Source organism: Phacochoerus africanus, chromosome 3, assembly GCF_016906955.1.
Source record: "Phacochoerus africanus isolate WHEZ1 chromosome 3, ROS_Pafr_v1, whole genome shotgun sequence".
NCBI classification, from domain to species: Eukaryota; Metazoa; Chordata; class Mammalia; order Artiodactyla; family Suidae; genus Phacochoerus; species Phacochoerus africanus.
Genome location: NC_062546.1, coordinates 25,021,222 through 25,033,914, shown reverse-complemented (window position 1 = coordinate 25,033,914; position 12,693 = coordinate 25,021,222). Strand labels below are relative to the sequence as shown.

General features: G+C 37.0%; 1 protein-coding gene across 8 annotated transcripts in view; it reads right to left on the bottom strand.

The window, feature by feature from the left end:
- NCOA6 (nuclear receptor coactivator 6) overlaps positions 1–12,693 on the bottom strand; it is a 108,934-nt gene that overhangs the window by 75,663 nt on the left and 20,578 nt on the right. The window contains exon 2 of one of the 8 annotated variants that reach the window (XM_047771259.1): positions 10,544–10,617. The exons of the other annotated variants lie outside the window; for them this stretch is intronic. The gene's annotated coding sequence lies outside the window, so the exon portion shown is untranslated. The remainder of the gene's footprint in view (positions 1–10,543; positions 10,618–12,693) is intronic. 8 annotated transcript variants of the gene reach the window in all.

Sequence of the window (12,693 nt, the reverse complement as noted above, 5' to 3'; positions counted from 1 at the left end):
AAAACTTAACTGTATAGAATCTAAAAGTGATTCCTACCCCAACCTGAATTTCATTTTGTTTTTTTCTACATCTATGACCTTGGAGTCTCTTAAACCTTTCTTAGCTTCCACGTTGTCATTTAGAAAATGAGGGGCTAACATACTTTCCAGATCTAGGGACACCAAGACTATTTTAAACCTTGGCTATTTGATTTCAGTGTTATCATATTTCCCTGAGAAACTGGAAATCATTTGGTGCAAGATCTTTAACTCTTCCTTCTTCCATTAGTGGCTATTCTCCACATCCTTTTCAATCTCCCTTCTTTCAAAAAGTTAACCCCAAGCTGGGAGCTAAAATGGAAGCTACCTAACAATGCCTGGCTCATCTCTACCATTGCCTTCACCCTAATTTTTCATTGATATATTTAAGGAAACACTGAAAGTCAAAGTAATTATTAACAGCACTAAAACTAGGACTGCTGCTCAAAGAACAGTTCTTTTCCATTAAAGAACAGCCAGGCAGGAAGGTAACAAATTTCTAACTACCTGCTCCAAAACAGCTTTCTCCAGAGGCAGCAATGGCAGTGGTAAGTCACATTATCCTACTGTGAGAGATTCAGAAAGGTCAGTGCTACTACATGCCCACAGCCTTTCATCTCTACTTCAGATTCTATACCGTACAAAGTAGTACATGTATACCCTGGGTTGGAATGCAAATGCACGAAGCGCTGAGAGCAAAAGTCATGGTAGCATTACATTTTGGGAATTGCAGTTATTTGTAGCCCAGATTTCAAATTATCAAAAAACAAAGTCTCTTTTCCAAAGTCAAATTACCAGCCCAAAGGAAGGGATTTCCCCCACTCATTCCAGCAGGAGATACACAAATGACTGCTAGACACTAGAAAGTATTAAGAAACTATGTGCATTAATTAGCCTTTCAGTTTAACGTCTGAAAGGAGAATTCCTACAGCTACCAAATAGCTAATGAAGGAACCTATCTACCCTATTTGGCACATACTAGACTGTATATACTCCTTTCCTCGTTCAAGGAAGAATAACTGAGGGGAGATGGGAAAACATTCTGCAACATAAAAGAAACTCTGCATCTGTGATTCAGAAAATGCATATATAAAGAGCAACAGATTAAATTTTAGAAATTAACTACATTACTCTCAACAAATTTCATAATTAAATTTTAGAACTCAACTACACTATTCTCCACAAATTTCATAAAACACACTGAAATAAAAGCTCAAAGTCCACAGGGCTGAAATGAAAAGAACTAACTGAGATGCAAGTAGAAATAAGACAGGAGAAAAATAAAGATAAAAATTTCAAATATGTCCATACAGATGGCCAAAAAACACATAAAAAGATGTTCAACATCACTAATTATTAAAGAAATGCAAATCAAAACCACTATGAAGTACCACCTTACACTGGCCAGAATGGCCATCAGCAAAAAGTCTACAAACAATAAATGCTGAAGAGGGTGTGGATAAAAGGGAACCCTTTTATGCTGTTGGTGGGAATGTAAATTGGTGCAACCACTGTGGAAAAACAGTACGGAGATTCATCAGAAAACTAAAAATAGAATTACCATTTGATCCAGCAATCCCACTCCTGGGCATCTATCCAGAGAAAACCATGACTCGAAAAGATACCTGTGCTCCAATGTTCACTATAGCATTATATGCAATAGCCAAGACGTGGAAAAAACCTAAATGTCCATTGATGGAGGAGTGGATAAAGAAGATGTGGTACATATACACAATGGAATATAACTCAGCCATTAAAAGGAAAGATATAATGGCATTTGCAGCAACATGGATGGACCTAGAAATTATCATGCTAAGTGAAGTCAGTCAGACAATGAGACGCCAACATCAAATGCTATCACTTACATGTGGAATCTCAAAAAAAGGACACACTGAACTTCTTTGCAGAACAGATACAGACTCACAGACTTTGAAAAACATGGTTTCCAAAGGAGACAGGTTGGGAGGTGGGGGATGGGCTGGGGATGTGGGATGGAAGTTCTATAAAACTGGGTTGTGATGATTGCGTACAACTATAAATGTAATAAAATTAATTGAATAATTAAAAAAAAATAAAAGTAAACTACAAATGAAAAAAATTACAAATATTCCAAAGCAAAATTCAAATCTTTACCAGAAAAATAAAAGAGCAGAATAATTAGAAATGTGGCGAGAGCAAATTTGAGAATGGAGAAGGAAAGGACAAAGCAATGAAAAGTATTAAGAGAGTGTTGATAAGTAGAGAGAAATAAACTTCAACTTGATTGCTATCCCTGAAATAAATGGACAGAAATAATAATCAAAGATTTTTTTAAAAAGGAAATGAAAACTTTCCTGAGTCAAAGAACATTCTGCGTCTCTAGCTCAGAAAAGCTCACAAGAGGGAGTTCCTGCTATGGCACAGTGGGCTAAGGATCCAGTGTTGTCTCTGCAGCAGCAAAGGTTCAATCCCGGGCAGTGGGTTAAGGATCCAGTGTTGCTGTAACTGTGGTGTGGGTCACAGCTGTGGCTTGGATATGATCCCTGGCCCAAGAACTTCCATATGCTGCAGGTACAGCCAAAAAAGAAAAAAAAAAAAAAAGAGCTTATAAGAGACCAAGCAAAATTACCAAAAAGATAGTGACAACTAGATTTGTTCTAGTGAAACTTTCAGATTACAAGGATAAAGAAAATGCCCCATAATCACCCAAAAAGAAAAAAACAAGTCATACAGAGAAGACCCCAAATCAGTCTGGCCACACATTTTTGCTTTGCAAGACCAGAAGATAATGGCAAAATATTAAAAATTAAGAGTGGAAAATAATGAGACAAAATAATTTTGCTCCCTTTCCCACCAAGTTGTCTTTCAGTATGAAATCAACCTAATGATACTTTTGGATGTGTACCAATCATGTACTTTTCATAAAAATTTCATCTGAATAATAATTAACCACTAACAGAGACCTTGAGAATAGGGAGGAAGAGATGAAACCAGTTAAACACAGGGTAAGTTTAAATAATTGTTATAAATATGGTTAACATCAAATGCTATGTTTTAAAATGACTATTAAAAAGGAAGCTCTGTAAGATATAAAACAAAAATCAACTGTTATTAGTCACCATCATCTTCATTTGAGTACTATGAACATTTCTGCTAATATGCACTGTCATTAATGTAGTGGGTTAAAGTCCCCTATTAAGGATAAAGAGTTTTAGACTAGGTCAAGGTACACTGGTCTGCTCTAGATGTGTTATACAATAAGAACCATACAATAAGTCTTCTTTTGTGAATGGCTTCTTTCACTTAGCTTCATTTCTCCAAGCAAGTAACAGTACTTTGTTTTTTAAATAACCAAATAATATCTCTTGGGATAGAAACACCATATACATTCATTCATCAGGTGATAAGACATTTGGGGTGTTTCCACCTTTCGCTATTACGCATAATGCTGCTATGAATATTTGTGTATAAGTTTTGGTGTGAATATACGTTTTCATTTCTCGTGGGTATATATACACCTAGGAGTGAAATATGTTATCTCTGTATTTAACCTTTAGAGGGATTTGCTAGACTATCTTCCAAAGCAGTTACACCATTTTTCATTCCTACCAGCAGTACACTAGGGTTCAAATTTTTCCATATCCTCAACAACACTTGTTATTTTTCTGATTATAGCCATTCTAGTGAGTGTGTAGTTGTATCTCATTGTGGTTTTGATTTTCATTTCCCTTACGGTTAATGCTGTTGAGCATATTTTCGTTTATTGGCCAAAAGCATAATTTCTTTGAGGAAATATCATTCAAATCCTTTGAGATAATTTTGTTTTGTAGTTTGGGACAAACTGGTTGACTGGGAAAAAAAAATCTGATTAAATTCTTACTTCATAATGGTCCTAGTTTATTGGAGCTGACATAACAAAATTACATAGACAAAGGGACTTATAAACAATAGAAATTTATTTCTTATAGTTCTGGAGCCTGAGAGGTCCAAGATCACTGTGCCAGCATGGCTGGGCTGTGGTGAAGACCCTCTTCCAGGCTGTAGACTGCTAAATTCTTGCTGTGTCCTCATGTAGTAGAAGGGGCTAAGGAGCTCTGTGTGCTATCTCTTGTAAGAAACTAAGTCCATTCGTGAAGGCTCTACCCTCATGATCTTGGCATCTCCCAAAAAGCCCTACTTTCTAATACCATCATAATGGGCATTAGGATTTTGACATATGAATTTGGGGGGAATACAAACATTCAGACAGTAGCAACAATGTATACTAAAAAGTTCTGACTAAAACATTTAATACAAAAAATAAAATCATATGAGTTCCTGCTGTGGTGCAATGGGTTAAGAATCTGACTGCAGCAACTTGGGTTACTGTGGAGGAGAGGATTTGATCCCTGGCCCAATAAGATGGGTTATAGGATCTGGTGTCGGTCACAGCTGCAGTTCAGATTCAATCTCTGGCCAGGGAACTTTCATATGCCAAGGGGTCGACTGTAAAAAAATAAAACAAAATAATAGAACTACAATCACATGCTGTTACATATTTAAATACAGTATATTTATCAGTTCATGGACTAAAGAGCTAAAACAAAATACAGTTATAGCATTACTTTTTTTTTTCTTCTCGCTTTTTAGGGCCACATCTATAGCATGTGTAAAATTCCCAGGCTAGGAGTTGAATCAGACCTGCACCTGCCAGCCTACACCACAGCCACAGCAACACAGGATCCGAGCCATGTCTGCGACCTACACCACAACTCACAGCAACACCAGATCCTTAACCCACTGAGTGAGGCCCAGGATCAAACCCAAATCATCATGGATACTAACCAGGTTCATTATTGCCGAGCTATGATGGGAACTCCTACATTATTATTTTTTTTAATTGTGCAGGACAAAGCACACAAGCTACTCTTGTAGTCAAAATACAAGTTTGAAATTACATTTGTAAATGACAAAAGGTTAATAAATAACATTAAAGAACTCTTAAAAATTAAGGAAAACAGGAGTTCCCGTCGTGGCGCAGTGGTTAACGAATCTGACTAGGAACCATGAGGTTTCGGGTTCGGTCCCTGCCCTTGCTCAGTGGGTTAACGATCCGGTGTTGCCGTGACCTGTGGTGTAGGTCACAGACGCGGCTAGGATCCCGAGTTGCTGTGGCTCTGGCGTAGGCCGGTGGCTGCAGCTCCGATTCAACCCCTAGCCTGGGAACCTCCATATGCCGCGGGAGCGGCCCAAGAAATAGCAACAACAACAACAACAACAACAACAAAAAGAGGAAAACATTAACTTCCCAACAGAAAAATTGACTCTCAAAATGGAAAATTAGAAATAAAAATCATCAATAAGTGAAAAGTTTGCTACATTTCCTAATTTTTTTAAAAAGCAAAATGAAATCTGCCTTTCTTCCAACATCAAATGGCAAAAATTTTTTAAATGAAATACTCGGTGCAAAGGTACAATGAAATAGATTAACATTCATATTTTGCTTATAAATGTTCATTCCCCTTAACATAGTCACTGTAATCTTAACATCTAGGAATCCTAGCTTAATAAATAAAGATGTGGTTAAAGATTTATATTCAAAGATGTGTATTAAAATATTAATTATAGTGAAAATTGGAAACTAGCTCAAAGTTGAACAGAATGGTTAAACAATTTAAATGTACTCAAACATTGTTTCTCCACTAAAATTCATGTTTTCAAGAATATAACATCATGGGAAATGTTCACATTTTAAATATTAAAAAGTATATAAAACTGATTATTTCAGCTTACTTAATTCTGTGGGTATGTCTATGCACATATTGGGAAAAAAGACAAAGGAAACTTGATAAGACAAACCTCCAAAAACTGGGCAAAAGATTTGAACAGATACTTTATAATCAGCACACATAAAGATATTCAACATCATCAGTCATCAGGAGAATGCAAATTAAATCTACCCCTACTTATAATGGGTAAAATTTAAAAAACTGATAATATCAGGAGTTCCAGCATGGCTCAGTGAGTTAAGTATCCGGTGTTGTCACTGCAGTGGTTTGGGTCACTGCTGTGGCACAGGTTCAAGAGTTCAATCCCTGGCTCAGGAACTTTCACATGCAGTGGGTGTGGCCAAAAAAAAAAAAAAAAAAAGAGTGATAATAACAAATGCTGACAAAGCCATAGAGCAACTGGAACTCTCATAGTGGTGGGAAAATAAAAACATGTATACACAAAGTCTCGCCTATGACAATTAATAGCAAGTCTATTTATAATAGCCTCAACTGAAAGTAAACTGGAAAAAATCAAATGTTTATCAGTTAATAAATAGATAAACTGCAGTATACCCCTACAATAGAATACTGTCAACCAGTAAAAAGGATCAACTACTGAAAGGATTCTCAACCAGTGGAGGGAGAGGACTTTGCCCTCTACAGGACATTTAGCAATGTCTAGAGACATCTGTGATTGTTACAGCTGGGGAGAGAAGTGTTAATGGCTTCTAGTGGATTGAGGTCAGGGATGCTGCTAAATAACCCACAATTCACAGGAGAGTCTCCAAGACAAAGAATTATCCTGTCCAAGATGTCCACAACACCAAGGTTGAAGAATTCTGAACTGCTGATATATGCAACAACATGAATGAATCTCAAAAACTTGATGGCAATCAAAAGAATATTTCTGTAACATTCTAGAAACAGGCAAAACCAACCTATAGTAACAGACATCAGATTAGGTACTTCCCTGGGACTGGGGTGGAGGCCGATTTCACAGGTGCATAAGGTACCTTTGGAATGAAAATGTTCTATACCTTGATTGTGGGGATATATACATTTGTCAAAATACAAACTGTATGCTAAAAATTAGCACATTTTATTGTATGTAAATTATACATATAAGGTTAGGAAACAATAAATTGTTGAAGCTGGGTGAAAGGTGTATGGGGGTGAAAGATAGTACTTTACTTCTGTATCTGTCTCAATTTCCATGACAAAAAAATTTTTTTTAAATACATATATAGGAGTTCCTGCTGTGGCTCAGCAGATTAAGAATCTAACTAGTATCCATGAGGATGTAGGTTCAATCCCTGGCCTCGCTCAGCAGGTTAAGGATCCAGCATTGCCGCAAGCTGCAGCATAGGTCGAAGATGTAGCTTGGGTCCGATGTTGCTGTGGCATAGGCTGGCAGCTGTAGCTCGGATTTGACTCCTAGCCTGAAAATTTCCATATGCCTTAGGTACGGCCTTAAAAAGGAGAAAACACACAAACACACACACATTTCTGCTGTGATCCAGTGGGTTAAGAATCCCACTGTAGCAGCATGGGTCACTCCCAGGTTTGATCCCAGGCCCAGTGCAGTGGGTTAAAGGATCTGGCATTGCCACAGATGCGGCCATAAAATTAAAAAACAAAATCAAAAACATATAGAAATGCTAAGTAGTACAGGGAGAGGCCTTAACTGAATCTTTTTTAAAAAAACACACACCCAAAACCTACTCAAGATTAAAATCTCATTATGAGAATGACCTTTGTGTTATGTCTCTGTTCTTGAAGGGGAGAGAAGCTGATGTGACAGAAGAAAGATACATGGTTTGATACAAGGACGGTAAGGAAAAATTTACAAGCTACTCCTAACCACCTCTCCACACCTCTTAATGTCCTATCTAGTTCCAGTTTGGCACTAAGCCATGTCTTCTGTGGTAGATGGACTTCTAAGATGGCCACCAATTATCTCAGTTGCCTGGAATTCAAGCCCTAGTGTAATCTCCCCTGCCTTCCATTCCCAAGTGTGGGCTGGCCTAGTGACTTACTCCTAATCAACAGAATACGGCAAAGGTGATGGGACGGCACGTCCATGATTAGTTTATAAAAGGATAAGGCTTCCATCTCCCTAGGAGACTCTATTGCCTTCTCAGCTTGCCATGTTGGAGAGGCCACAAGGCAAGGAACTGACAACAGCCTCGGCCAAACAGCCAGTGAGAAACCAAGGCCTTTAATCTAACATCCCTTGAGGAAGTTAATTCTGCCAACAACCAATTAAGCTTAGAAGCAAATCCTTCTTCAGTTAAGCACTGAGATGAGACTCCACTCTTGGCTGACACCTTGACTGCTGACTGTAAGAGACCCAGAAACAGAGGGCCCATCTAAGCTGTACCCAGATTCTTGACCCATGGAAACTGTGCCATAATAAATGTTTATTGTGGAGTTCCCATTGTGGTTCAGCAGGTTAAGAACCCAACATAGTATCTGTGAGCATGCGGGTTTCGATCCCTGCCCTTGCTCAGTGGGTGAAGGATCCAGTGTTGCTGCAAACTGCAGTCTAAGTCACAGACACGGCTTGGATCCATTATTGCTGTGGCTTTGGTGTAGGCCAGCAGCTGCAGCTCCAATTCAAACCCTAGCCCAGGAACTTCCATATGCTACAGGTGCAGTGGTAAAAAGGAAAAAAAAAAAAAAGTCTGCTGTTATAAGCTGCTAAATTTGTGGCAGTTTGTCATGCAACAACAGATAACTAACAGTACCTTCCTTAGAAATCCTGCTGAACGTTCGCCTCCTTTTAAATGGTTTGGCAGTTTCTTCACAAGTTAGATTTAAAAAAAAAATTAGATATACCATATAACCCAGCAGTACTGCTAGGGATTTCCTAAAAAATAAGTGAAAATATGTCTATTCAAAGACTTGTACAAAAATGCTTTACAGTAGCTTTATTCACAATCATCAAAACCTGGAAACAACTCAAATGTCTATCACATGTGAATAAACAAGCATGTTATATCCATACAACAAAACACTACTCCACACTCAAATGGAATGAACCACTGATACATGCAACAAATGGATAAGTACCAAAAATCATTCTGCTGAATGAAAGAGCTAGACACAAAAAAAGAATATAGTGTATGAATGCATTTACATAAAATTCTAGAAAATGAAAAGCAATATATGGGTGGAGGCATTGAATGGAACAAACTGCAAAGGAATATAAGGAATATTTAGGAAGGTGGAAGTTTTCTATAATTTGCTTGGGGCAGCTGTTTCATAACAAATACTGTAAACTAATAAATATATCTGTCAAAACTCAGTGAAACATGTTTCACTTTTAAATGGATGCAGTTTATTGTATATAAATTATATCTCATTAAGTTGACCAAAAAAAAAATCATCTTCTTTGTCAAGCCTTCTTTAACTACATCTAATTTAGCTGTTCCATTATTCTACCTTAGCCTCACACAACATCCTATAGTTAAATTACTCCAACTACAGAGAATTCTGAGTGTCTTGAACTCTACCATACCTAAAAGTTATAGAACACTACTATTCACCAAGCACTGTTTTAAGCACTCAGGATTTTTACCTAAATTAGTTTCCCTAATAAGCCCACGAAATAGATTGTTACCCCCATTATACAAATAAGGACACTCAGAGAAGTAACTTAAGGTCACATATAGCTAGAAAGTAACAGAACTGTGACTGGAGCCCAGTCAGTTACAGAGGCTGAGCTCTTCACTTCCACTCTATATCTCGGACCACTCAAATATTAGGTAAAAGCATACTTTGACAGGTTCATTCATTCATTCAACAAGTATTTAACCATACAATACATGACAGGTGTTGCTCTAAATGATAAAGATATAATATTGAGGAAAATGGAGACATGCTACCTGCTCTTATGTAGCTTACATTCTAGTAAGAACTTAGGTTTAAAGTACAGGATACTTAAATCAAAATGTTTATCTGCTTATTTATGTATTTATTCAAATATTTACGCAAAAAAAGTCACAAGTTGTGTAGTAGCCAGATCTGCTTTAACTAGCTAGAGCAGTGACTCCCAAACTTGTCTGCACTTTGGGAATCACCAAAGAGCAGGATCACTTTAGGATCTTTTAAAAATTCCTAGGCCATACCCCCAATTACATCACAATCTGGAGTGAAGGGTGTGATGGGGAAAGGGGACAAAGGCATCGGTACTTTACAAAGCTCCAGAGGTGATTCCAATGTAAAGACAAGTTTCAGAAATTACTAAACATGAGTTTTTATCTGTCTGAATAATGATAAAGTTCATTCATGGTGACACAGAAAGAGGGAGATGAAAAGTAAACAAAACCAAACCAATATATACATGCCCTTCCCTGAATCAGAGACTTGCAAGGTAAAGGTAGCTTTGATTGTTTTTCTCCAATGTTATAAATTCTGAGAATATTAGAAAGAGGCCAAATAATTACTTTCCTTCTTAGACAGAATCACAGACAACTGAGATATTCACCTTTTTATCTTTTCTTGGTACTTTCCATGGAACCAATAAAGAATTCTTCCGTACTACATATATTCAACATGACTAATAAAGATTGACTCAACTGCTTTCCTATTAAGCAGATCTTATTTAGTCACTCAGAGTTCAATCCACAGGCCAAATTCAGCTTGCCAAAGTAAAATACTCTGTGGACAATGAAATAAAAACACTTTCTTTTTTAAAAAGTGAAGTCTATTTCTAATTCAATCTTTTGTTTAGGTTGAAACCAAATCTTTTATAATTGAAAAACTTGCATTTGTATACTATAGAATCAACAGACCTGTTTAAGAACACTCTGACCACTCTCAGAAAAGACAGAGGTTCAGTAGGACCCCTCTCCATTCCATCCAGGACCTAGACAGAAAGAAAAAAAGGCAAAGAGGAAGAAGAAAAATATCAGAAGAAAAGACTTAATATATAAGTCCAATAAACCTATTCAAGATAAGTTTCTGTGACTGGTCATATTTCTTCTACCACCGTTTCTGCTGATTTCTCTCTAGAAAAGAACTCTAAAAGACGAGATTACCTACAGCCTCAAGTCCAGTGATTTCTTTTAAAGGAAAGCTTATCATAATCACCAAAGAAGCTTTTTCAAAATACAACAGCAGTGCGTTCTGTGTTCACTTTATAATTCATTATCCCTAATGATCTGTGTACTTTGCATTATGTGTGCCATACTTCAATTAACAAATATTAAAAACAGAGACACTTGCCCTGGGCAGAACCCCTGAAGGACTCTAATATACACAATAGAATATTACTCAGCCATTAAAAGGAAAGAAATCATGGCATTTGCAGCAACACGGATGGACCTAGAAATTATCATGCTAAGTGAAGTCAGTCAGACAATGAGACACCAACATCAAATGCTATCACTTACATGTGGAATCTAAAAAAAAGGACACAATGAATCCAACTAGGAACCATGAGGCTGCAGGCTCCATCCCTGGCCTCGCTCAGTGGGTTAAGAATCCGGCGTTGCCTGTGGTGTAGGTCAAAGACACAGCTTGGATCTGGTGTTGCTGTGGCTCTGGCGGAGGCCAGCAGCTGTAGCTCTGATTAGACCCCTAGCCTGGGAACCTCCACATGCTGTGGGTGCGGCCCTACAGAAACAAAAAATAAATAAATAAAAATTAAAAAAAGGACACAATGAACTTCTTTGCAGAGCAGATACTGACTCAGAGACTTTGAAAAACTTATGTTTCCAAGTGACACAGGTTGGGGGTAGGGGGATGCATTAGGGTTTGGGATGGAAATGCTATAAAATTTGGTTGTAATGATCGTTTGTACACCTCTAAATGTAATAAAATTCATTAAGTAATTTAAAAAAAAGAAGGTAGCAGAGGCAGTCCCACAGATGTTACATGATTTGCCTAAGGCACATGCGTAGTTAGCTACAGACTTAATCCTTCTTGTCATTTTCCTGCTCTTTCTGTTATAAAACTGTAAATATGCTAATAATATTAAACTTTTAAATTTAACATTTACTCTCACATTTATACTCTGAAAAAAATTTTATTACAAATGACAACTGCAAAAAACAAAGTAAACAAATAAATGGAAAATGCAGATATTGTGGGTTCACAACTGTGTACCACCACAGCTGCTGCACCATCCATATAAGGAAATTAAATAAAGCCTAACGCTCATCCAATGATTTCCTAACTGCAGTACCCATTTTTTATGTTTTTAATATAAATGTCAAATGATTAGTAGTAAAATTAACTGGATATACCTTGAGATCAGACTAGCATTATTTATAACAACAGGGTAACAATGGAAAAAGAACATAGCTAAGCATGCAGGATGAGTGTGCCCCAAATTACAGTTGTGACCTTCCCACAAAGTTGTATGATTTGGGGCAGGGTACAATTTCTCTGTGCCATAGATTCTTAAAATTATAAAATGAGAGGATGGATCATTAAGCTAGAGCTGAACAGAGAACTGCAGTTTCCTTCCAGGCTTAAGAAAACTTGAGATCCTGCTGTATAGAACAGGGAACTATATCTAGTCACTTATGATGGAACATGATGGAGAACAATGTGAGAAAAAGAATGTATATATATGTGTGACTGGATCACTTTGCTGTACAGTAGAAATTGATAAACACTGTAAACCAACTATAATGGAAAAAATAAAAATAATTAAAAATAAGTTGTGTAGTATTCTAGTGTGTAAATAAATTACGGTTCACTTAAAAACTCAAGGACTATTTATCAGAAAATTTAATTATTATTCTACATGCTTTTACTTTAGCAAATAATATCTCTATTCAAATGTTTCAAGTTGCTTTGTAAAATAAGACTCCTGGAATTCCGATGGTATCTGCCTCATAAATATAAGCATACTCTTCGGCTTTTATCAAATATAGATCTCCTAGATTTGCTCTCTTGGTACAAAACATCTTCCTCTCTAAACATGGCTAATAAC